Source organism: Heterocephalus glaber, unplaced genomic scaffold (genome assembly GCF_053883595.1).
Source record: "Heterocephalus glaber isolate CG9 unplaced genomic scaffold, H.glaber_assembly_v1.0 deba00001687, whole genome shotgun sequence".
Taxonomy (NCBI): Eukaryota; Metazoa; Chordata; class Mammalia; order Rodentia; family Bathyergidae; genus Heterocephalus; species Heterocephalus glaber.
In genome coordinates, this window is record NW_028258412.1 from 8,786,329 (window position 1) to 8,811,646 (window position 25,318).

At 42.1% G+C, this 25,318-nt stretch overlaps 1 pseudogene and 1 gene segment (V, D, J or C); both read left to right on the top strand.

Annotated features, from left to right (window-relative positions):
• The window catches only part of LOC106009314 (Ig lambda-1 chain V regions MOPC 104E/RPC20/J558/S104-like), a 505,149-nt gene that overhangs the window by 115,810 nt on the left and 364,021 nt on the right, over positions 1-25,318 (top strand).
• LOC101711631 (zinc finger protein 668 pseudogene) lies at positions 14,208-16,223 on the top strand (annotated as a pseudogene).

The window sequence follows — 25,318 nt, forward strand, 5'->3', positions numbered from 1 at the left end:
GACCAAAACTAAAAGGTAACTGGGCTATGAGGACAGCCAATATTTTGGCCCTGGCCCCTCAAGGTCAACAAAGTTCCAGGACATGAGGGAACCTTCTCTACAGGGTCCTACATCTTTGGTAAGTCACTCAACCTCCTAAACTGGGAGATTGCTGGACACCAGAGGACAATGTACTGTGTGCCAAAGGAGGGTCACCAAGAAAAAACTCTCCACTGCTTTCACTGAAAGCAACTTGGTCAAACAAGGCCATAACCCATCCAGATGGCTGACACTGACAGAGAAGCAGAGAGGCACTATGCATGGTTCCAAAGTAATGGCCTGGGGAGACTTAACTGACCTTAATAGATAACAAGAGGTTCATATTGATTGACACAGGTCTCACTTTAACTTGGTCTTAAACACCCAGCAGAAAAAATAACCAAAAGAGGCACAAAACAATGACATAATAATAAAGCTAGACTTCAGAAAAATTAAGACATAGCCCACCCATTAAAATCTTTTGGTTCACTCATGACACAGCCATTTCAAAAAGACAAAACTTTGGGTACTAAATAGAAGCAAAAATCATTAATTAGCTACAAGTGTGTACAGATTCTTTTCAAAAAAAAATTTTAAAAAATTCTTTACAGATAACCAATCCTAGAAATCACTGGTCTCCAGATCTCTCCTTTTAGATAAGTGTTTTTCTGATTCTGTGATAACTAATTAACTATCATGTAATGATCAAAAAAACCCAAACAAACCATAAAGTAAGAGTATTGAGAAGAAATCACGTGCTTGTCAGCCACAGTCAGGATAAGTTCTATACCAAGCAGCTACAAGATTTATTCCTTTTAAAATAATGTACATCCTTGTTCTCTGTTTATGATGCCTCTTCTCATTGTGCTCATATTTCCTGGATACCTACCCTTGCCTAAAAAGATCAAGCCTTTTATGTTACACTTGATCACCTTAAGTCGTCCAGTGTCCTTGTTGAGGTTATCAGTTCTCTTTATTTTTAAATATATCTAGGAGGCCTCCAAAAACTGAGAGATACAGGAATAAAACTTTCCTGGCCTTGAATTTAAAGAAGAAGTCAGGTTCATAGTAACACTACACTCATCGGTATGTTGGCCTCCAAAAGACATTTGCTCAGTTACATACACCTTTTATATTCCCCCCCCCCAAAAAAAGGATTATAAAGATTATATAAATTGTGTTTATCACCTTTCCACTCATTCTCTAAGAGCAAGGACATGACACATGGGCCCTTAGATCAGGAGCTATGATCTCTTCCATAACAGTCTCTTACTTCTATAACAAATGAGCCCCTAAACATCCAGCTGTCTCTGTAAAACCTATGTAAATAATAAATAAAAAATTACATGTCAAATGAAAAAAATTAAAACTCAATGGGCCAGATAGATATGCCCCCCAAGGTACTAATCAATAGTGGGGTACGTTTGGTTCCTGGAGCTCATGGCTCACCTGGCTATTACTACTCTTGGGACCCCTCAGTATTATCTGTTTAATTCTCTGTTTTGGACCATGCCTGGTTCGCTGTTTTCAAAATTTCTTGCAGAAACGATTGAGGGCATTCACCAGCCAGACAGTCACAGAGTTCATCATGGCAGGGAACCAGCCAGTACGGCAAAAGGAAGAGGTCCCCACTTGCCACTGACCTCATCAGATCCAGGTCTAGCCCCGATCTTCGCCCCTTGTCAGCAGGAAGCAGCTCCAGAAGAAGAGACCTTCGCCCAACTATCATAAAACAAAAGCCTGGAATGATAGGTCTCCCACCACCTCAGCAGCTATTAAATATAGTAGCTGCCCTCTTCCTATGGTGCCTTGCCCCCTCCCCTGTGTGACATCATGCCAAGATGGTTGCTCCCACCAAAGAACAAACCCTTCTTCCCAGCATGCCCCTGTTCCCACCTAGACAGTAACCTAATACTCGCTCACCTCCTACCACCTAGTGACATCACCGGCTCCTCCATTCCCTAGTCACTACCTCATTCAACCCTGCCTCAGCCCCTACAAGCCCCACCCCAGTCTCTATAAAAGACTCTCCCTGTCCTGGCCATATTGCTTTTGTCTCTCCTTTGTTCAGAGACAGCCCGGCAGATCTATTCCCCTAATAAAGGCTTGTTGTGGCCTGGTCTGGTCTTGGTCTTCGGCCCTTTTACCTGACAATTTACACTTTCAGTTTCTCACACCAGAGAAACTATTTGGTATTTATACATGTGTGTCCTATTTATTTCACTTAAGGGTATCGCTTCAATGTGCATCTATTTAGCTATAACTGTCTCTAATTTCTCATTTTTTATGGTTGAGTAGTACTACATTTTATTTAAAAAACCACATTTTCTTTCTCCAGTCTCCAGTTGATGGGCATTGGGCTGTTTCTAAGTTTTAGGTATCACAAACTGTGCGGCTAAGAACATGGGTGCACATATATCACTGTGGTATGATTCTTTTAATTCTTTGGGGAAGATCCCCAGCAGGGGAATAGCAAGGTCAAATGGGACTTCCAGTCCTAGGTTTGGAGGTATCTCCATACTGATTTAAACAGTGGTTGCACCAGTTGACACTCCCACCAGTAGGGGAGCAGGGTTCCTCTTTCCCCACAGCCCGGCCAGCATTTGTTATTGGTTGATTTCATGATAGCAGCCATTCTTTCTGGAGGGAGGTGGAATCTCAGCGTTGTTTTCATTTGCATCTCTCCAATGACCAGTGATGTTGAACATTTTCTCATGTATTTATTTGAGATTTCTACTTCTTTGTCTGAGAAATGTCTGTTCATTTCAGATGCCCAATTTTGGATTGGGTCTTTAAATTTGGGAGGTCTGATCTTTTTAAGTTCTTCATAGATTCAAGATAGTAGACCTTTGTCTGAGGAAGAGCAGGTGAAGATTTTTTCCCACATTGTGGGTTGTCTCTTCACACTGCTGGTGGTTTCTCTTGCTCTGCAGAAGCATTATAATAAGAAGAGATCCCACTTGTTGATTGTTTGTGCTAGTTCAAGGGCAACTGAGGTTTTATTCATAAAATCTTTCCTACACCAATGTCTTCAAGAGTTCTACCTAACCTCTGTTCCAACTGGTTCAGAGTTTCTATTTTAATATTTAGATCTTTAATCCATTTCAATTTTAGTTTAGTGCATGGTGAGAGATATAGGTCTAGTTTTAATCTTTGGCAAGTTGAAACCCAATTTTTCCAGCACCATTTATTAAAGAGGCTATCTTTCCTCCAGTGAGGGTGTTTGGCTCCTTTGTCAAAGATAAGGTGGCAGAGTGTGTCTGGAGTTGTTTCTGCATCTTCTAATCTGTTCCACTGGTCCTCAGGTCTGTTTCTTTGCCAGTACCATGCTGTTTTTATCACAGTAGCTTTGTAGTAGAGTTGCAGGTTGGGGATTGTGATACCCCCTGCCATGTCTCTGTTACCTAGAATTGCTTTTGCTATTCTGGGTCTCTTCTTGTTCCAAATGAATTTTTGGATTGTTTTCTCAAGGTCTGTGAAGTATGCTGCTGGGATTTCAACTGGAATTGCATTGAATCTATATAGCAGTTTTGGAAGTATGGCCATTTTCACTATATTAATCCTTCCTACCCAAGAGCAGGGGATTCCTGTCCATTTTCTGATAACATCTTCAATCTCTCTTTTCAGAGTCCTATAGTTTTCAGAGAAGAGGTCTTTGATTTCTTTCATTAGGTTGATTCCTAGGTATTTCAGTTTTTTGGATGCTATTGTGAAAGGAATTGTTTGCCCTATTTCTCTCTCAGTGAGTCTGTCATTAGTGTAGAGGAAAGCTATTGATTTTTGTGTGTTGACCTTGTAACCAGCTACTTGACTGAATTTGGTTATTAAGTCTAGAAGACTTTTGGTGGAGTTCTTGGGGTCTTCTATATAGAGTACCATGTCATCTGCAAATAATGACAATTTGACTTCTTCATTTCCGATCTTTATGCCTTTTATTTTTTTCTCTTGTCTAATTGCCAAGGCTAGTGTTTCCAGAACTATATTGAACAAGAGTGGTGATAGTGGACATCCTTGTCTTGTTCCTGATTTTAGTGTGAAAGACTTCAGTTTTTGACCATTTAGTATGATATTGGCTGTTGGTTTTTCATAGATGGCTTTTATCAGTTTGAGGTAGAGACCATCTATTCCAATTTTTTGTAGGATTTTTACCATAAATACATGTTGGATTTTGTCAAATGCTTTTTCTGCATCTATGGAGATAATCATATGGTTTTTGTCCTTGGCTCTATTGATATAGTGTATTACATTGATTGATTTGTGGATGTTGAACCATCCCTGCATCCCTGGGAAGAATCCCACTTGATCAGGGTGTATGATCTTCTGGATGATCTTCTGCATTCTATTTGCCAGTATCTTATTAAGGATTTTTGCATCGATGTTCATTAGTGAGATTAGCCTGTAGTTCTTCTTTTCCATTGGGTCTTTCTCTGGTTTGGGGATCAAGGTGATGCTTGCTTCCAGGAATGAATTTGGGAGTATTGATTCCCTTCCAATTTCACTGAAGAGTTAAACAGTAGTGGCAGCAGTTCCTCTCTAAATGTCTTGTAGAATTCAGCAGTGAAGTCATCAGGACCTGGCCTTTTCTTTGTTGATAAGTTTTTAATTATGTTTTCAATTTCATTGGTTGATATTGGCTTGTTTAGAATTTTTAGGTCTTCTTCATTCAACTTTGTTAATTCATATGTATCTAGGAATCTGTCCATTTCTTCTGTGTTGTCTATCTTATTGGCGTATAGGTTTTGGAAGTAGGTATTGATGATCCTCTGGATTTCTGCTGGGTCTGTTGTAATTTCACCCTTTTCATTCTTATTTGCATGGATTTGGGCCTTTGCTTTCCTTTTTCTGATAAGTTTGGTGAAGGGTTTGTCAATTTTGTTGATTCTTTTGAAGAACCAACTCTTGGCTTCATTGATTTTTTGTACCTTTCTCTTAGTCTCCATTGCATTGATTTCTCCTCTGATCTTTATAATTTCCTCCCTTGTATGAGTTTTGGGTTTGTCCTGCTCTTCATTTTCTAGAGGCTTGAGGTTCAGCATCAGGTTAATTGGGCTCATTCTGTTTTCCTAATATGCATATTCACTGCTATGAATTTAACTCATAAGAATACTTTCATTGTGTCCCATAAATTTCAATATGCTGTATTGTCCTTGTCATTTAATTGAAGGAACTGTCTGATTTCTTCTTTAATTTCCTCTATGACCCAGTGGTTATTCACAAGTGTGTTGTTCAATTTCTACGTGTTTATGAAATTTTTTTGAGTTTCTTTTGCTATGGATCTCCAATTTTATCACACTATGGTCTGAAAATATACAGGGGATAACTTCAATTCCTTTGCACTTACTTAAACATGTTCTATGTGTGAGTATGTGGTCTATTTTAGAGAATGACCCATGTGCAGCTGAGAAGAATGTGTATTCTGATTTTGTGGGGTGGAAGACTCTGTAAACATCTAAGTTCATTTGTTCAAGAGTTTGATTGAGTTCTAGTATTTCATTACTTAATTTTTGTCTAGTTGATCTATCTATTTGTGACAGTGGGGTGTTAAGGTCCCCACTACAATTGCATTAGTGCATATATGACCTTTCATGTCTGTTAGTATTTGTTTTATATAGTTGGGTGGACTAGTGTTTGGTGCATAGATATTTATGATTGTCATCTCTTCCTCTTGGATTCTTCCCTTTACAAGGATGTAGTGTCCTTCTTCACCTCTCTTAATCAATGTTGGTTTGAAATCTGCTTGTTCTGCCAAGAGGATAGCTACTCCTGCTTTTTTTGGGTTCCCGTTGCATGGAGTATTGTTTTCCACCCTTTCACTTTCAGTCCATGAGTTTCATTTTGAATTAAGTGTGTTTCTTGAATACAGCATATTGTTGGAAGTTGTTCTGGACCTATTCTGTCAGTCTGTTTCTTTTGAGTGGTGAATTGAGACCATTAACATTGATGGTTATAACTGAAACGTATTGATTTATCATTGCCATGACTTTGTCTTTTTGTTGGGTTCTCCCGCTTTACATTTAATTTCTTGTCATGCTAGGTGGATTCATTCTGCTTTGCTTCCTGGGGTTGTGATCCTCAATGTCTGTTCCTAAGATATTGTGTAAAATTCTTTGGAGTGCTGGTTTGCTATTCACGAAGTTCCAAAGATGCTCTTTGTCATGAAAGTATCTTATTTCTCCATCAATTTTGAAAGATAGTTTTGCAGAGTACATCAATCTGGGTTGGAGGCTGTTTTCTTTTAGGGCTTGGAATATGTCACTCCAAGCTCTTCTTGCCTTGATGGTTTGTATTGATAAGGCTGCTGTGATTCTGATGGGCTTTCCTTTGTATGTGATTTGTTTCTTTTCTCTGACTGCTTGGAGAACTTTGTTCTTCTGTTGAGTTTCTGGAATCTTAACAATTATATGCCTATGTGTAGATTTTTTTGATCAAGGCTATTTGGAGTCCTATATGCCTCACTTATCTGAATGTCAAGTTCTTTTCCCCTGCTTGGGAAGTTTTCTGCCATCACTTCTGTGAACAGGTTTTTTTTATGTCATCTGCACTCTCTCCTCTTTCTTCATTGACTCCAATCAGTCTTATGTTATTCTTCTTTGCATCATTTAGCAGCTGCTGGATTGATTTCTTATGTTCCCTTATCATTTTGAAGCAATTTTTCTTTTCCTGGTCATCAATTGCAATCTTATCTTCTATATCTGAAATTCTGTCCTCACATTGGCTCATTCTGCTGTGTAGACTTTCAATGGAATTTTTTATCTCCTAGAAATCTATTTGCATCTGTTTTATGGATTCCATTTGTTTCCTATGTTGGAATTCCATCATGTTCCTCAGCTCCTCTCTAGATTTATTAATCATGTCTTGCACTAGGAGCACAATTTCTCCTGTTATCTGAGAAATTATTTCTGATTTCATTTTTTCCAGATCCCCTTTTGTTGCCAGTTCAGTGAGTCCAGGTGGTTGAGTATCAGAGTGTTCCATCTCATTTCCCTTTGGGGTTGCTGTAGGTGATCTTGAAGTCTGGTTTTGAGACTTATTTACATGTTTTCTCATTTTCACTGGGGGAGCGGGGTGGGGGATGCTTTTGGTATCTGTGCAGCTCACCTCCTCTGATCTGGGAGAGGTGGGCCAGAGGCTGGGAGTGGTGGTAGGGATGGTGGCCTGAAATCCCCTTCCTCTGGGATGGGAGTGGTGGGACTTTTGATGGCCTGGAAGCCCTTTCTTCTGGACCAGGAGCAGTGAGGTGGCGGCTCAGAAGCCCCTACCTCTGGACCAGGAGCGGTGGGTCACATGGCAGCCCAAAAGCCCTTTCTTCTGGGCTGTGAGTGGTGGGAGGGATGGTGGCCGGGCAGCCCCTTCCTCTGGACCAGGAGCAGTGGGACAGTGGCTCAGAAGCCCCTACCTCTGGGCAGGACTTCTTTAAGTGTTGAGAACTTGATTAGCTCCAGTATAGTGGTCTGGTGGTCCAGTGTCCTCTGTGTCTTTGTAGTGTGGAACCAGGTGGCTGTACAGAGAAGAGGCCAAAGGAGTGTGGGAGAGTCCAGTGGATTGCTGCCGGGGTGTGGGCCGATTCGGTGTTCTCAGTGCTACTGTTTACCTCGGGACCGCATCTGCAGACCTGCCCATCTGCAGCTGGCTGATTCGGTGTTTTCTGCATGAGTGGCTACTCCGGGACCACATCCGCAGACCTGCCTGTCTGCAGTGGGTTCACTTGGCATTTTCTGTGCAACTCTGTCTACAATAATTTGACCTTAATATACCTCATGTTAACTTAGTCACCTCTAGGCTTTACCTAGAAAGTCAAATTCTAAGGGTACTTAGACTTAGGATTTCACCATCCAAATTTTGAGGGGATATAATTTACCCCATAACACATCATCACCAGTATTTTACAATCTTTATTGTCAATTTGATTGGCTTGAGAAACCCTTAGGAAATTAATGAAGCCTCGTGAGATAGAGGAAGTGATCTTGGGGACTATACCTGGTCCCTGGACACTTACTCTTTGGCTCTCTCATTCTCTGTCTCTGCTTCCAGACTGCTCCGAGGTGAAAAGTTTTGTTGCATTGCGCCTTTCTGCCCTGGTTGTTTTTGAAGCAAAACATTTATTGGTACATTTTAGATATACATAACAACATTCGCCGTAGGGAATTTGTACTTGTATATGATAAATCTTGCTTCTTTTTTCCCATTTCCCCTACCCTCCACCCCACTTTTCCCTTCCTTATTTATAAAAGCATTATTTCCTTTTTTGTTTTGTTTTTGGTACTGGAGATTGAACTCAGGACCTTGTGCTTGCGAGGCAGGCACCAGAACCACTGAACTAAATCCCTGGCCCACCTTTTTTTTTTTTTTTTTTTTTGAGCCAGGGTCTCACCTTGTAGCTCAGGCTGGCCTCAAACTTGAAGCGATCCTCCTGCCTCAGCCTCCGGAGTGCTGGGACTACATGTGTGCGCCACCATGCCCAGCAATTTCCATTTTTTCCTTTTATGCTTTTTTCTTGGCACTTCTTTCCTTTCCTCTTCCATTTTTCCTTTTTCCCCTTCTTATTTGAACATTTGCTTCCCATTTCTTTTTTTTTTAATTTTAAAAATTTTGTAAATACACTTATAAGCCTTAATTGAATTGTTTTGGAAGGTTCATTTGTAATGCTTACAGCCACTCCTTAATTTGCTTTGGTAATGTTGACACTTGCATCCTAGATTTTCTTAAAGCATGAAATACCTCCATCTGCAAACCACGCCAGGAGTGCTTAGATTGAAGATGACTGAAGCCAAGCAAATGTGGTTTCCCAATTAAACAAAAAACCAAGGAAACCAAACACTCTTCAGAGGGGCAGAGCAAGATTTCCTGGCATCTGAGAAGGCCAGAGAGAAGACATTGTGGAGAATGGGTACACTTTATTTGTCTTACTTCCTCTTTCTTTCATTTTTCTTTTTTTGTTCTTTTTGAGACAAGGTCTTGCTGTATAGCCCAGGCTAGACTTGAACTATGTGGTACAGGCTGCCATCTCAGGAGATCTTCCTGCCTCAGCCTCCTGAGTGCTAAGATTATAGGAGTATGCTGTCACACCCAGCTTGGGTCCCAATTTTGATTACACATAGATGCATCCACACCAGGCCCTTTGCTGGTCTATGATTCAGTCATCTGGGAGGCACTGAGATAGGAGATTAGGGCATGGCAAAACTGCCCAGGAAAATAGACTTGACCTGTTAATTACAAGATCCTGGACACATGCAGAGCAGTACCCAGAGTGCTGCAGGTGGACTTCTTGCAAGATTCTAGCAGGTTTTCAACAGAATGGCCTGTATCTGACCTCAGCCTCAGGCATGGGATCCCAGCACTGCCTCTCAGGACCCACGTGTACAAGTTCTCCTGGGTTTCCTTGAGATTGGCACAGCATAAAAGGATATAGATACAAAGAAGAACTTGCTATTTTCACGGTAGCCCACCCTTCTTACTCTGTCCTTTCACTGCTTTTTCTCCTTTTACTGGGCCTAAGCTTGCTCTGCATAGCCAGTTACTCCCTCACCCTTCACTTTTACTTTGACAACTCTTCCCCTCCTTATTTACAACAGCTTTGTTTCCACTTTTCCGTCTATTTTTTTTTTTTTTTTGCAATATGTAGAAAGTGGTTTTATTATAGGGATAGCAGCGTTGGTTCAGCATTGGAAGATCCACCCCCAAAAGTAATCATTTTAACAGAGGAAAGGAGAAAGCCATATGATCCTGTCACTAGTTGGAGAAAGAGTATTGGACTAAATTCTACAGCTGTTCATGGTAAAAGCTATCAGGAGACTAGAAGTAGAACAGAACCTTCTCAACAGATCAAAGACATGTGCTCCATATTTCCAACAAAAACTTCTATGAATGGAGACGATACAATGCTTTCTCCCTAAAGTGGGGAACAAGGGCATATATGCCTACTCTTCATCTGTCCATTAGACTTTGAAACATAGGTCTAAACCAAAATAGTCTGGCAATAAAATGACACAACTAGGATAGGATTGGCACGGCAGAAGCAAAATCTTTATATGTAGATGAAATGATCATCTACAGAGAAAATACTAAGAAATCTCTAGGAGCCCCTTAGAACTTGTACTTGAATTTAGCAGGATTAGAAAACACAAGGTATATATACAAATTCAGGTCTGTGCATACTTGCTATAAATGAAGAACTGTGTATTGAAATTTAAAAGTTATGTAGGAGTACAAAGGACCCAGAAAAGCCAAAAACAAAAACAAAAACAAAAACAGTGTTGGAAGAAGTTTAGCACCCAATTTTAAGACTTCTTCTAAAGCTACAGTCAATAAAGCAGTGTTGGTGTAAGGAAAGACATATAGATCATTTGAATAAAACAGAGAATCTAGAAATAGAACCACACATATATGGTCCACTGAATTTTGAAAGATTATTTAACATTAGCATTTTATAGAATATAAACTTGGTTCAAGAGCCGAGGAAGAGATAGTGTCTTCAGCAAACTGCACTAGAACACCTAGTATCCGTATATAAAAAATTAACCTCAACCCTTTTTTTCCATACATGAAAATAACTTGAAGGGATCTATGAACCTAAATAAGGAAGCCTAAAAGTATAAAACTTTAAGAAGAAATTATAGGGAAAATATTTATGAATTCAGGTTAGGCAAGAACTACCTAGGATACAAAAAACATGATGTATAAAAGAAAAAAAATGATAAATGGGATTCCATCAAAATTTAGAACTTTAAATGACATCATTAAAATGAAAAGTAGTCCTTAAACAGACCATATTTACATTGCATCTAACCTATGAGCAGAATATATAAAGAATTCTTAGAGCTCATTAATAGACAACCCAATTAAAATGTAGACATAAGAAGATGATAAATAGCCAGTATAGCACAAGGAATGGTGTGCAATTCTAGAATCAGAAAAATACTAATCAGTACAATAATAAGATTGAATTATACACTCATTAGGGAGATGAAGTCAAAAGTTTTAAAAGTCTTGTCATGACTTTTTCTTTTTGTTGGATTCTCCCCCTTTGCATTTAATTTGTTACGCCCAATGGATTCATTCTGCTGGGTTTCCTGGGATTGTGATCCTCACTGTCTTTTCTTAGTGTATTGTCTAAAATTTTTTGGAGTGCTGGTTTGGTATTCATGAAGTTCCTGAGGTGCTCTTTATCATGAAAGTATCTTATTTCTCCATCAATTTTGAAAGACAGTTTTGCAGGGTACATCAATCTGAGTTGGAGGCTGTTTTCCTTTAGGGCTTGAAATACATCAGTCCAAGCTCTTCTTGCCTTGAGGGTTTGCATTGAGAAGTCTGCTGTGATTCTGATGGGCTTTCCTTTGTATGTGATTTGTTTGTTTTCTCTCACTGCTTGTAGAATTTTATTCTTCAGTTGGATTTCTGGAATCCTCACTATTATATGCCTATGTGTAGATTTTTTTGGTTAAGGCTAGCTGGAGTCCTATATGCCTCACTCATCTGTATGTCAAGTTCTTTTCCCCTCCTTGAGAAGTTTTCTGCCATCACTTCTGTGAACAGCTTTTGTATGTCATCTGCACTCTCTCCTCTTTCTTCATTGACTCCAATCATTCCTATGTTATTCTTCTTTGCATGGTCTAGCAGCTGCTGGATTGATTTCTCATGTTCCCTTACAATTTCAAAGCAATTTTTCTTTTCCTGGTCACTAATTGCAATCTTATCTTCTATACGTGAAATTCTAGCCTCACATTGGTTCATTCTGCTGTGCAGACTTTCCATTGAGTTTTTAATCTCTTGGAAATCTGTTTGTATCTGTTTTATGGATTCCATTTGTTTCCTGTGTTGGGATTCCATCATGTTCCTCAGATCCTCTATTTTTTTATCTGCGTCCTCTCTAGATTTATTAATCATGTCTTACACCATGAGCAAAATCTTTGCTGTTATCTGAGTAATTATTTCTGATTTCATTTTTCCCAGATCCTCTTTTGTTGTCAGTTCAGAGAGTCCAGGTGGTTGAGTATCAAAGTGTTCCATCTCGTTTCCCTTTGGGGTTGCTGTAGGTGATCTGGAAGTCTGTTTCTGAGGCTTGTTTGTGTGTCTTCTCATTTCCACGGTGGGGTGGGGGGATGCTTCTGGCACCCACGCGGCTCACCTTCTCTGCCCTAGGAGCTTGGGATGGCAGCAGGGGAGCTTCCTTCCAGGTTCTGGGACCAGCTGAGCTTCTCTGCCCTAGGAGCCTGGGATGGAGGCGGGGACCTTCCTTCTGGGTGCTGGGACCAGCTGAGCTTCACTGCCCTAGGAGCCTGGGATGAAGGTGGGGGAGCTTCCGTCTGGGTGCTGGGACCAGCTCACCTCTTGGCCCTAGGCGCCTGGGATGGCAGCAGGGGAGCTTCCTTCTGGGTGCTGGGACTGGCTGAGCTTCACTGCCCTAGGAGACTGGGATGGAGACAGGGAGCTTCCTTCCAGGTGCTGGGACTGGCTGAGCTTCACTCCCTTCTATTCTTTTTTCCTTGTCCCTTCTTGCCTTTTCTCCTTCCCCCTCCCTTGTTGTCCTTCTAATTTAAACATTTTCTTTCCATTTCTCTTTCATTTTTTCCATTCTCTTTCCATTTTGGTTCTTACTTCCACTTTAGGTTTCTGACACCAGAAAAATAATGCAGTATTTAAACATGTGTGTTAGATTTATCTCACTTAAGAGTTTGGTCTCAAGGTACATGCATTTAGCTCAAACTTATCCTTCTTCATGGCCGAGTAGTACTCCATTGTATAAGAAAACAACATCTTCTTTATCCATTCATCACGTGATGGACATTTGGGCTGTTTCCAAGATTTGGCTATTACAAACTGTGCTGCTATAAGCATGGGTGTGCATATATTGCTGTGGTATGATGCTTTTAATTCTTTTGGGAAGATGCCAAGAGGAATAGCTAGGTTGAACAGAACCTCTAGTTTTAGGTTTTTGAGGAAGCTCTGCACTGATTTCCACAGTCTACCCTCCTACCAACAGTGGAGAAGGATTTCTTTTACCCCATAAACCCACCACTATTTGTTATTGCTTGATTTCTTGATAAGTCATTCTTTCTGGAGATGGAATCTCAGCATTGTTTTAATTTGCATCTCTCAGATGACCAGTGATGCTGAACATTTTTTGATATATTTATTTGGTATTTCTTTTTTTTTTTGGTACCGGGAATTGTGAATCAAACTTGGGACCTTGCACTTTCAAGGCAGGTGGTGGAACCACTGAGCCAAATCCCTGGTATATCTACTTTTCTATCTGAGAAGTGTTAATTCATTTCAGATGCTCAATTTTGGACTGGCTTTTTAAATTTGGAGGTCTATTTTTTTGAGTTCTTTATATATACTAGATATTAATCCTTTGTCTGAGGAATAGCTGGCAAAATTTTTTCCCACTCTGTGGGGTCTCTTCACTCTGCTGGTGATTTCTTCTTCTCCTGTGTAAAAGCTTTTTAATAAAATGAGATTCCAGTTGTTGATTCTTTGTGATATTTCTCATGCTGTCAGGGTTTTGTTCATAAAGTCTTTGCCTACACTGATGTCTTCAAGAATTCTACCTATTCATGTTGGGAAATGGGAAGAAAGTGTTCAAGTAGGAAGGGGAACAAGGGAGGAAGAAAGGAAGGAAGGGTCAAGAAAAAAAGTGAAAATAGAAGGAAAAATGGAAACAAAGCTTTTGTACATAGGGAGGGGAGGGAGCTTGAGGAAGGGAATGGGATAAAATAAAATTTATTTTTTAAAAATGAATTCTATGGGGCCAGGGATTTAGCTCAGTGGTGCCGCCACGTGCCTCGCAAGTGCAAGGTCCCAAATTCGATCCCGAGTACCAAAAATAAAAAAGAATTCTATCTATTCTCTCTTTCAGCAGATTTAGTGTTTCTGTTTTAATATTTAGATCTTTGGCCTACCGCCAGACCTTTACTGGCAAAACCCAGGCTTCTGTAGGTGTGAGGAGCTAATCCCTATGCCACAGAGTCGGCCCCAGTCAAGTCAGATGAGAAAACTAAGGTCCTAAGACATGCAATAAATTGCACAAGGTTACATCAACTGGAAAGTGATGGAGGCAAGATTTGAACCTGGGCATTCTGGCTTCAAAGGCTGTGCACTTAAACACAGTGCTGTTCTGTTGCTCTGGACCTCAGTTCTATTTATGAAAAGAACTTTTCTCATGATGCTGACATGAAGGAAAAGCCCCACCCACCAAGGCCAAGGAGGTGGAGGCCATGGAGGCCGGGTCCCCAGGCCCTGGGTACAAGCGCTGTGGCTGCCAGCTATAAGTGCCTGTCCTGTACCAAGACATTTTCCAACGCTGCCACTTATGTGCCTGCTGACCTGTGCAGAGGAGGTGGCAGAATTGAAGCCAAAGTAGGACACTGAAGCCAAGGAAGAAGAAGCCAGTGGGGACAAAGGGTCAGGCTCAGCAGCGCAGCCTTGGCCCTACAAGTGCCCGCTGTGCCCCAAGGCCTACAAGATGGCACCTGAGCTCCGCAGCCACGAGCAAGAAGCCCTTCCCATGTCCAGAGTGTGGTCGCTGCTTCATGCACCCTGTGTGCCTGCGTGCTCTCCAAGCTCAAGATCCACCAGCGTGGCCACACCGGGGAGCAGCTCTACGCCTGCACTGACTGCGGCAAGAGCTTCCCAGATCCCTAGGTGTTTCGCAAGCACCGGCACACGCACGTGGGACTGCGGCCCTACGGCTGCGAGCGCGCGGCAAGGTGTATGCGGAGCTCAAGGGCCTGCAGAACCACGAGCAGTCCCACACTGGGGAGCGCCCCTTCCTCTGCTCCGAGCGCAGGAAGAGCTTCTCCAGCCAGTCTCTCACCTGCCACCAGCGCATCCACGCGGCGCAGAAAGCCCTGCCGCTGCGCGGCATGCGGCAAGGGCTTCACACAGTTCAGCTCTACCAGAGCCACGAGCGCACGCCCTCTGGGGAGAAGCCCTTCCTGTGCCGCGCTGCGGCCGGCCGCCTGCTCTCAAACTGTCCAGCTTCCGGCGCCAGCAGCGCCAGCACGAGGGCGCGAAGCCGCACCGCTGCGACAAGTGGGGGAAGGACTTCCGGCATCCGGCCGACCTGGCCTTGCACCGACATGTGCGCACGGGCGACGGGTCCTTCAAGTGCCTGCAGTGCTACAAGACGTTCGTGGCGTCCTGGGACCTCAAGCGGCATGCATTGGTGCACTCCGGCCGGCGGCCTTTCCGTAGCGAGGAGTGCGGGCGCGCCTTCCCTGAGCCGGCCAGCCTGACCAAGCACAACCGCGTGTACTTGGGCGAGCGCCCCTTCCACTGTGGCGCCTGCGGGAAGTCCTTCATGGTGTCCTGCAGCCTCCGGAAGCACGAGCAGAACCACCGCAGCAGTGAGGCAGCCTCGCCAGAACTGGTGGTCGGGTTGGCCCTGCTGGTTGATGTGACAGGCAAGGGCCCCGCCATCCCCGGTGCAGCCACAAGCCTCAGGGACCCTCCGGCGGGTTTGCTAAGGTTGCCCCCTGAGTCCAGAACGGTAATGGCGACGCAGTGGCAAGTGGTGGGCATGACGGTGGAGCATGTGGAGTGCCAGGGTCCAGGCGTTGGGGAGGCTCCGGGCCCCTTAGGATTGGCAGGGGTTGAAGAGGACGATGAGAAGCCACCACAGTTTACTTGTCGCGAGTGCAGAGACCTTCCCCACGCTGACCTTGCTGAGTCGCCAAGAGCGGTCACACCCTAAGCTCCAGCCCTTCCCCTGTTCGCAGTATGACAAGTTTCTCAGATACGGCGGCGGGGCTGCCCAAGCACAGCTGCACTCACAGCTCGGTGAGACCCCACGCTTATTCCCACTGCCCCAAGGCTTTCTTAAGTGCCGGTGACCTGCACAAGAGTGAACGCACTTACCTGTGCCCGTAGGGACCCCCATACCGCTGGAGCCGCTCTTCGCTTTGCTAGGAATGCTTAAAGAGGGGCCGTCCTGAGGCCTGGTCGTCGCCTTCACCACAGTCCCTCTTGAAGGGCCCTGCCGCCACGGGGAACTCTTGAACTGCTTTGTGCCCCTCCAGCTCTTTAGACTCCAGAACCCTGCCCCTTGGGCAACTAGCTCACCTGCCACAAAATTGAGAGCTGGGTACAGTAGAGGCTGGCAGCAGCTGAGAGACAGGCTTCTCTGTGGACACTCACTAAAGCATCCACTTTGACCCTTGGCTACCTTCTGTGTCTGGCTGAGGGTGAGTGGATGGACCCAGACAAGAGAAGAGATTCTGTGGAGATCCCCAGACTGACGAGTCCTTAGATGTATTGTTTCCCAAGGTGCTTTGGGATCTCTTGTGACAAAGGACAATGGCCAAGTAAGTAGAAAGTTCCCCGTCCTCTTCTTGGAAAATTAGGTATTAATTTTTTATTAAATTTATTAAAGGCATCAAACCAGGTATGGTGCACACGCCTGTAATCCCAGCTACTTGGGAGGTTGAGGCGCGAGGGTCACAAGGTTGAGCCCAGACTGGGCAATTTAGCAAGATCCTGTCTCACAATACAAAAAAAAAAGGGCTAGGGATGTAACTTGGTGCCCTCTGGGTTTGATCCTCAGTTCCAAAGAAAAGCCGGATGTGGTGGTGCATGTCCATAATCCCAGCACTCTGAGGCTGAGGCAGCAGGATTGCTGTGAGTTCAACCCTGGGCTACATAGTGAGCTCAAGGCCAGCTGAATTACATAATGAGACCCTGTCTCCAAAAAAATGTCCTGCAGTGAACAAATCTATGTAGCTTTGTTTAGTTCATACTTATATGACCATAGAAACCTTTTACTGAGTAGATTTTGTTTTGTTTTTGTTTTGAGAGAGGGTCTTGCTATGTAGTTCAGGCTGGCCTTGAACTCACAGCGATGTTATGTAATTAGTATGCTCCTCTTTGGGCCAAATTACACATAAGTGCTCAAGTTCTCAGAATATTTCTAGGATACTCAAGAACTGATTCCAGGTTATAAATTCTAGCCAGTAGGGCCTTCTGCATTACCAAGACAGAGCCAAAGGTCAGCTTGAAGACGAACTTCCTTCCTGTGGTTTTATCTCAAGATTTGGGTTCTACCCTGTTGCAGTGTCAGGAAGTGACATTTCCAGGCCTGGGTGCCGGTCAGGACATTGTAGCAGTTGACTGTGCTTGGGACAGGTACACAGGTGGTAAGGATGAGGAGCAGAATAGCCAGTGCCCCTCTGATGGCTAGGGCCCCCATGTCAGGCCCAGACCCTCAGACACCAGGTTTCAAAGGGCCTTCAAGTGTGGGGCAGAGCTCAAGGATAGAGTGCTGGCCTAGCATGCTCAGGGGCCTAGGTTGATCCTCAGCACTGCAAAACAAATAATAACATTTTTTAAAATTGATAAAGAGATGCTGTATGTATGCTGGTCCACAGGTAGCCTTGGGTCCCCATCAACAGTGAGGGATGAAATGAGGTCCATGAATGTTCTTGATCACTAGGCCTTTCTTGGCCAGAAACCCCTCCCTTGGCCTCCGCCCTTCTGACACTCCATGTGTTTGATGCCTTGGCCTGAGTCCCCTGAGGGCACACATATGTGACTTAAAATGTAGTTCACATACCATAAAATTAACCTGTTTGAAGTGTACAACTCTGGTCTTCAGTTTATTCACAGGGTTTTGCGGTCATTACAGTATAATTCTAGAGTATTTTTATACCCCTAAAAAACGTCTGCAGACCAATTGTCACACTCCTCATTCCTCACTGCCACAAGCCTTCATCCCTAATGAATCCCTGATCCAGTTTCTGTCTATGAATTTGTCTATTCTGGACATTTCCAGTAAATGGAATCATACAATAAAAAAAATTTAGATATTTGATCCATTTTGATTTGAGTTTAGTGCATGGTGAAAGATATGGGTCTAGTTTTAATCTTTGGCATGTGGAAAGCCATTTTTCAGTGCCATTTATTAAAGAGGCTGTCTTTCTTCCAGTGAAGGTGTTTGGCTCCTTTGTCAAAGATAAGGGGGCAGAGCATGTTTGGAGTTATTTCTGCATCTTCTAAACTGTTCCACTGATCCTCAGGTCTGTTTTTTTGCCATTACCATGCTGTTTTTATCATAGTAGCTTTGTAGTGTAATTTCGAGTCAGGAATTGTGATGCCCCTGCCTTGCCTTTGTTGCCCAGAATTGCTTTTGCTATTCTAGCTCTCTTCTGGTTCCAAGTGAATTTTAGGATTGTTTTCTCTAATTCTATGAGATAAGCTATTGGAATCTTTATTAAGATTGCATTAAATCTGTATAACAATTTTGAAGGTATGGCCATTTTCACTATATTGCTTCTTCCAACCAAAGAACAAGGGATGACTTTCCATTTTCTGATATCTCTTTGATCACCTTTTTCAAAGCACTGTAGTTTTCCATGTAAAGTTCCTTTACTTCCTTTGTTAGATTGATTCCTAGGTATTTCATTTATTTTGGATGCTATTGTGAATGGTGTTGTTTCCCTAATTTCTCTCTCAGTGAGTTTGTTGTTTGTTATTTGTTTGTTATTTGGAATGCTATTAATTTTCAAGTGCTGACTTTGTATCCAGGTATACTACTGAATTTGGTTATTAAATCTATAAGTCTTTTGTGGAGATTTTGTTTTCTTCTATGTAAAGTATCATGTCATACACAAATAATTATAATTTAACTTCTTCCTTTTCTATCCCTATTTTATTTCTTTCTCTTGTCTAATTTCACTGGCTAATGTTTCCAGAGCTATACTGAATAAAAATGGAGACAGTGGACATCCTTATCTTGTTCCTAATTTTAGAGTGAAAACTCAGTTTTTGTCCATTTAGTATGATGTTGGTTTGTTATAGATGGCTTTTCTCAGATTGAGATAAAGCCTATCTATTCCATTTTTCTTTAGGGTTTTTATCATGAATGGGCATTGGACTTTGTCAGATGCTTTTTTGCATCTATTAAGAGGATCATACATTTTTTGTCCTTGGCTCTGTTAATGTAGTGTATTACATTTATTGACTTGCATATGTTGAACCAGCCCTGTATCTGAAATGAATCCTACTTGGTTATGGTGTATAATCTTCTTGACAATTTGCTGCATTCCATTTCCCAGTATTTTATTGAGGATATTTGCATCCATGTTCATTAGAGAAATTAGCCTGTAGTTCTCTTTTATGGTTGGATGTTTCTCTGGTTTTGTTATCAAGGTAATGGTTGCTTCTAGGAATGATTTTTTTTTCTGGTACCAGGGATCGAACTCAGGACCTTGTGCTTGCGAGGCAGTGAGCCTAATTGCCACTGAGCCTAATCCCTTGCCCCTACCCCTGCTTTTTTCATGATTCCTGTCATATGACATATTGTTTTCCATCCTCTGACTTTTGGTCTATAATTTTTTTTTGAATTAAATGTGTTTGTTGTGTGGAGCATATTGTTGAATCTTGCTTCTTGATCCATTCTGCCAGTCTGTTTCTTTTGACTGGTGAATTTAGACCTCTTACATTGTGGTTATAATTGATATATATTGACTTATCCTTGTCATGTTATTTTTCTATTGTTGGTCTCCACTTTTTCCCCTCTTTTTAATTGCTTGCCTTGCATGGTGAATTCATTCTGTTAGGATTCTCCATTAATTTTGAATGACAGTTTTGTGGGGTACATCCATGTGGGTTGGAAATTGTTTTCCTTTAGGGCTTGAAATACTTCACTTCAAGCTTTCCTTAACTTGAGGTTTTTATTGAGAAGTCTGCTGTAATTCTGACGGGCTTTCCTTTATAGATTTGTTTTTCTCTCTTTCTTCCTTTTTTTCTTCCTTTCTTTCTTTCTTTCTTTCTTTCTTTCTTTCTTTCTTTCTTTCTTTCTTTCTTTCCTTCCTTCCTTCCTTCCTTCCTTCCTCCCTCCCTCCCTCCCTTCCTTTCATTCTTTCTTTCTTTCTTTTTTTTTTTCAGTACCAGGAATCAAATTCAAGACCTTACACTTCCCAGACAGGTGAGGTGCCATGAGCTAAATCCCCAGCCCTTTTTCTTTTTTCTAACAGCTTTTAATATTCTGAATCTTGACTATCCTGTCTTGGTGTAGATTTTTTTCTGATCATGGCTAATACAGCACTATATGCCTCACTTATCTGTATGTCAAATTCTTTTTCCCTGCTTGGGAACTTTTCTGCCATTACTTTTGTGAACAGTTTTTTTTTTTATGTCATTTGTGATATCTCCTGCCTTTTTTTTTTTTTTTTGGTACTGCGGATCAAACTCAGGACCTTGTGCTTGTGAGGCAGATGGCGGCACCACTGAGCTAAATCCCCAGCCCCTCCTGCTTTTTTATTGACTCTGATCAAACTTACGTTATTCTTTGCAGTATCAAGCAGCCATTGGATTGATTTTTAGTGGTCCCTTGCTATTTTTAAGAAATCATTCTTTTCATGGTCACTAACCACAATCCTGTCTTTTATATCTGATATTCTGTCCTCACATTGGTTCATTCTTCTGTAAATACTTTCAATGGAATTTTTAATCTCCTAGATAATCTGTTTGAATTTGTTTCATAGATTCCATTTCCTTCCTATGTTGGGCATTTATAGTTTCCATCATTTTCCTAAGCGCCTCTGTTTTTTTTTAAATCTATATCTGCTTTAGAGTCACTTACTATGTCTTTCATTATGATCACCATCTCCGTAGTTATCTGATTTTTTTCAGCACTAACAATCGAATTCAGGACCTGGGGCTTGCCAGGCAGGTGCAGTACTGCTGAGCTAAATCCTGAGCCCTTTGTAGTTATCTGAGAAACTATTTCTGCTATGATTTTTTTTCAGAGCCTCGTTCATCTGCTTTGTTTCTTCCACTGTTACCACTTCAGAGAGTCCAGGTGGGTAGGTTTTGAATTGTTCCACCTTATTGCCCCCTGGGTTTACCTTTGGTGAGCTGTAAGTTTGGGGTTGCATGTTGCTTAAGTTTCTTCTCATTTTCTATTTTTTTTTTAGTTTAATTTCTGGGTTGATGCTTATAAATTGCTTACGGCAAGTAGCTTTATTGCTAGTATTTAGAACCCTTAGGAAATGAGTACTTCTCAGAGATGTCTTCCAGGTGTGGCTAGCTTTTGGGTTTTGAATCTGTTGCAAGATCCTACCTATTCAATTTATTGAAAATGAGAAGTTGCTGCCTATTTGGCCTAACCCCTGGTTCTGTGAAACTGGCCTACAGTATTGTTTATGACCCTAAGACAATCTCAGTCTTGGCACACCAGGAAAAACAACTGATTAGAACAACTATGTCACCTTGGCTAAAGTAGTACAGTCAGCAACAATAATAGCATCAAATACAGCCAGCCACTGCAATTTGCTGTGTCCACTGCTCTGTTCCACTGATGTGTTTCTCTGTGGAGGTCTCTGGGGTCACCAGTAGTCACCGTGCATCTGCTGGTTCAAGTTCCCCTTCTCACACAGTGAGTCAAGGCTCAAGAAGAAAGTGCTGCTTGCTACCTCCTTCTTTGTTGAAGTCTCTCTCTTTGCTCTCCCTGTGAGCTTCAATTCTTGCTTCAGATCCTTGCTAGTCCCAGGGACTCATTTCTCTCCTTCTCTTCCTCATGTTGCTATATTCCAACGTCTGAACACCAAATCTCGGAGAAGCTGTTTCCCTGCTGTTCACCACTCTGTCATCTTCCCAGAAGTCCTGCCATGATGTTTCTGTGTCACCATCAGCCTAAATCAATGGAGCCATTTAACCATGAACAAAAACTTCTGAAACATTGAGCCAAAATAAACATTTTCTCTTTTAAGCTGTGTGTGTCAGGTATTTGATCACAGTTATAAAAATCTGACCAGTATACCTATTTTTCACTTAAAGATCTAAACACTTTGATCATAATTAGAAATTTTAAAGAGTTTTCTAAAAAGGGTGAATTCTTATCCATCTGGCTGATCTGTAGGAGTTCTGCTTCTTCCAATAATTCAGTTTCTTCAGCTTGATTTTCTTCATTTTCAGAGAATTAACAGTGAATGATTGCAAATATTCTATTCCAAACCTTAATGTTGCAATGACTAAGAAAAAATACTTTCTAGTGCTGAATGTAGCTGAAGCATGAACTATAAGCCATTATTGTCTAATAAGAATTTTTTTTTTGAGACAGGATCTGGCCATGTAGCCAGTACTTCAAATGTTGAGTGTCACACTTGTACAATAATGATCCTACCAGGCATGGTGACACACAGCTGTAATCCCAGCACTTGGGAGTCTGAAGCAGGAGGACTGCTATGAGTTTGAGGCCAGCCTGGGCTACGTGGCCTTGAGCATGCATTGGATCCCACTCTGTCTCTTTTCAATTCAGATCCTTCTGTCTAATATCTGTGTGCCACATTTGCTGTAAGTCCAAGCCTACCTGTTAAACAGTTTGGGGACCTCCAGGGTGAATTGTTAATACCAAGCAATCATGTGTGCTATACTTCCCTTGCTTGCATCTTAATGACTTAGAGATGAACTGTCTAAGGAGCCTTCAAATATATGGTCCCCTGCCATGGATAGTCACCACTTTTCCCTCTTTTGGATGGCTATCCTTACCAACAAGATCTCTCTCCAGCCAAACTCAACTTTTCAAAAACTCATTGCATTGATGCTAAAGACTAAATTCTGCATAAAGAATGTTGCCAGAAGGGCCAGGGATTTAGCTAAGTGGTTCCACTACCTGCCTCCCAAGCACAAGGTCTTGAGTTTGATCCCTGGTACCAAAACAAACAAACAAAGAATGTTGCCAGATTCACCCTCAAATGAGGCCTCCATTGGCAGGTGTGGGTGGGCAAGGCCCTAGGAACTCCAAAAGTTCCGGCCTATCTGTAGTTCACCTCATTTTGATCCAAGGCATTCTGTTTTAGAAGCAAGCTCTAACACTACAGTTCAAATATATGTGTTCTCCTGAAATTAATTTGTTGGAAACTAATACCAAATATGATAATAGTTTAAGAGGTGATGAAGTCATGAGTATTGCAAGTTCATGAATGTGATTAATGTTTTTAACAAAAAAATTGAAGAAAGCACCCAATCCCTTCTATCCCTTCTGGCCTTCCACCATGTGAGGACACAATGTTCATCCTCTTCAGAGGATGCAGCACAAGATGCTGTTTTGGAAGCAGAGATAAGCCCTCACAAGACATCAAAGCTGAGGCCTTGATCTTGGAAGTTCCTAGTTTTCTGTACTTTGAAAAATAAATTTCTTTTACTTCTAAATGACTCAGTCTGTGCTATTTTCTTACAGCGGTTAGAAAAGACAAAAGCATACAGTGTCTATTTTTCTTTCTTTCCATTAGGCAGTGAATAATTACATTGGACCATCCATGTCTGGGCATGGCCCCAGTGACCCTCACAGTGACCTCAGGTGGTGTATATTAATCTTCTCTATTTTTCTGCTAATGAACCTAAAGCAATGCCTTTCCTTTGCTCTTCTTCCCTGGAGAATTTGCCCATTGGGTACATAGCCCTGAAATCCCAAAGGTGCTAGTTTCCCTTTTTGGGGAATATTCCCTGTAACTTGGGTCTGTGCCAGATGATGCTGGGAGAGGGTGTATTTCAGGAAAAATAGGACATTTTCCCTCCCTTCTCCCCTTATCTTTCTTCCATTCCTTCCCTTTTGTGTGGTACTGGGGGTTGAACCCAGGGCCTTCCCACTGAGCTACATTTTGAGACAAGGACTTGAGGCAGGACTCAAAATTGTAATTCTCTTGCTTCAGCTTCCCAAGTGCTGGAATTATAGGCATGGACCATCATGCCTGGCTGAGACACTCTTCTTAACTGCATTTTTCAAGCACACCATTGGATATAAGGGTTTCTGCATTTTCTTTTCTTTCAGAATGACAGTATGCTCCCTGAGCTGATGCACTGTTATTTATGAGGCTTAGGATAGGAGCCTAGAAGGGGATGACAGCAAAAAATGATAACTATTGTGGGGGAAGAGAATAGAGGACCTGCTCTGTCATGATTGGAAGTTGCCAACTGTGTTGTCACTGCTGTTACCACCAGTGGTGGCAACATACATGTAAATGGCTAGCACCAAGAAAGAGGCCTCCAAAGCAGGACTGGGCTTGTTCATACTCAGAGCAATGTAGAGCTAGAGCTCTATCCCTGGATCTTAGTGTGTAACCTTTTTTCAGGTGCTTCTCTGGGAGATTATATCAGCAGGAAGGTACAACAGCCTAGGGGCAGGATGCAGCGGCACAGTTAAGGTAGGGGCTGGAAGGTGACAGCATTTTATCCCCTAAGCAGTCAGGTCAACTGTTCAAGTATGGAGTCCAGTCCCACAATATGACATCTTTATTTTTTAATAGATTGTCCTACAGAGTGGCCTCAACCTACCTCCAAGCTGGACATTCATCTTCATTCACCTCAAAGAATATTTCCTAGGACCTGGCATGTGTTTGTTCATTATTTCGACCCAGAATCCAAGGCATCTCACTGGATCTGAGGTGGCTTACTATTTCCTTAACAGAGATCATATGGCACAGTCACTGTCTCACTGATAGGACCACCTAAGGATAATGTGTGATACAAATATCACATATGATCAAAGCATTTTACTAAAATAAATTTAGTTTTTAGCTGGTAATGGGGACTGAATCCATGGTCTCATGTGCTAAGCAAGTGCTCGACTACTGAGCAGCATCCCCAGTCCTAAATTTAGATACTAATTGGTCACTAATTAAATTCAAGCAGGAGCTGGACCAGGGAACATGACATGATAGGCATGGGTGAGACCCAAGGAAGTCTAGAGGCTCCTGCTCATCTCTAGGATGACATCACCTTCCAGTACTGGGTGCTGGTTTGTGCACAGTGAAGCCCTACACTGGCACAGACGAAAGCCAGAGACTGAGGCTTGTGCATCCAGAGAACAGGGAAGAGTGGGTACAGGGTCTTAGTTGGGTTAGAAGTGATGACCTCTCTAAAGAACTCTTTACTCCAGTAGTTCTATTAAGCACTTAATGTGATTCAAGCCTTGAAGACAAAACTTCTGTGCACTGACTCACAGAAATAAGTATCCACAGAAATAAGTAAGGAGGCAACCAATGCCCCAGAGAACCAAATAAAAGGAAATGATAAATGGTGTCATGAGATCCTGGGGTAGAACACTGTGAAGCCTAGAGTGTAAGCATTACAGACATTCACTGCCTCCCCATTTTATCAGTAATCAGGCATTCCTGAGGTCTCAACTGGGGAAGGTGATTTATATACCACAGAATAAATAAACAAGTTACACTAAATAGGAACAAAATCTTTGTAAATAGGGAGGAATGGAGGGGTTGAAGGGAGGGCTGGGCAAGGGTGAAAAATAAGAACCAAGAGAGACTATGTAAAGGTGCAAATGTCCAATGATGAATGTCATTATATTGTA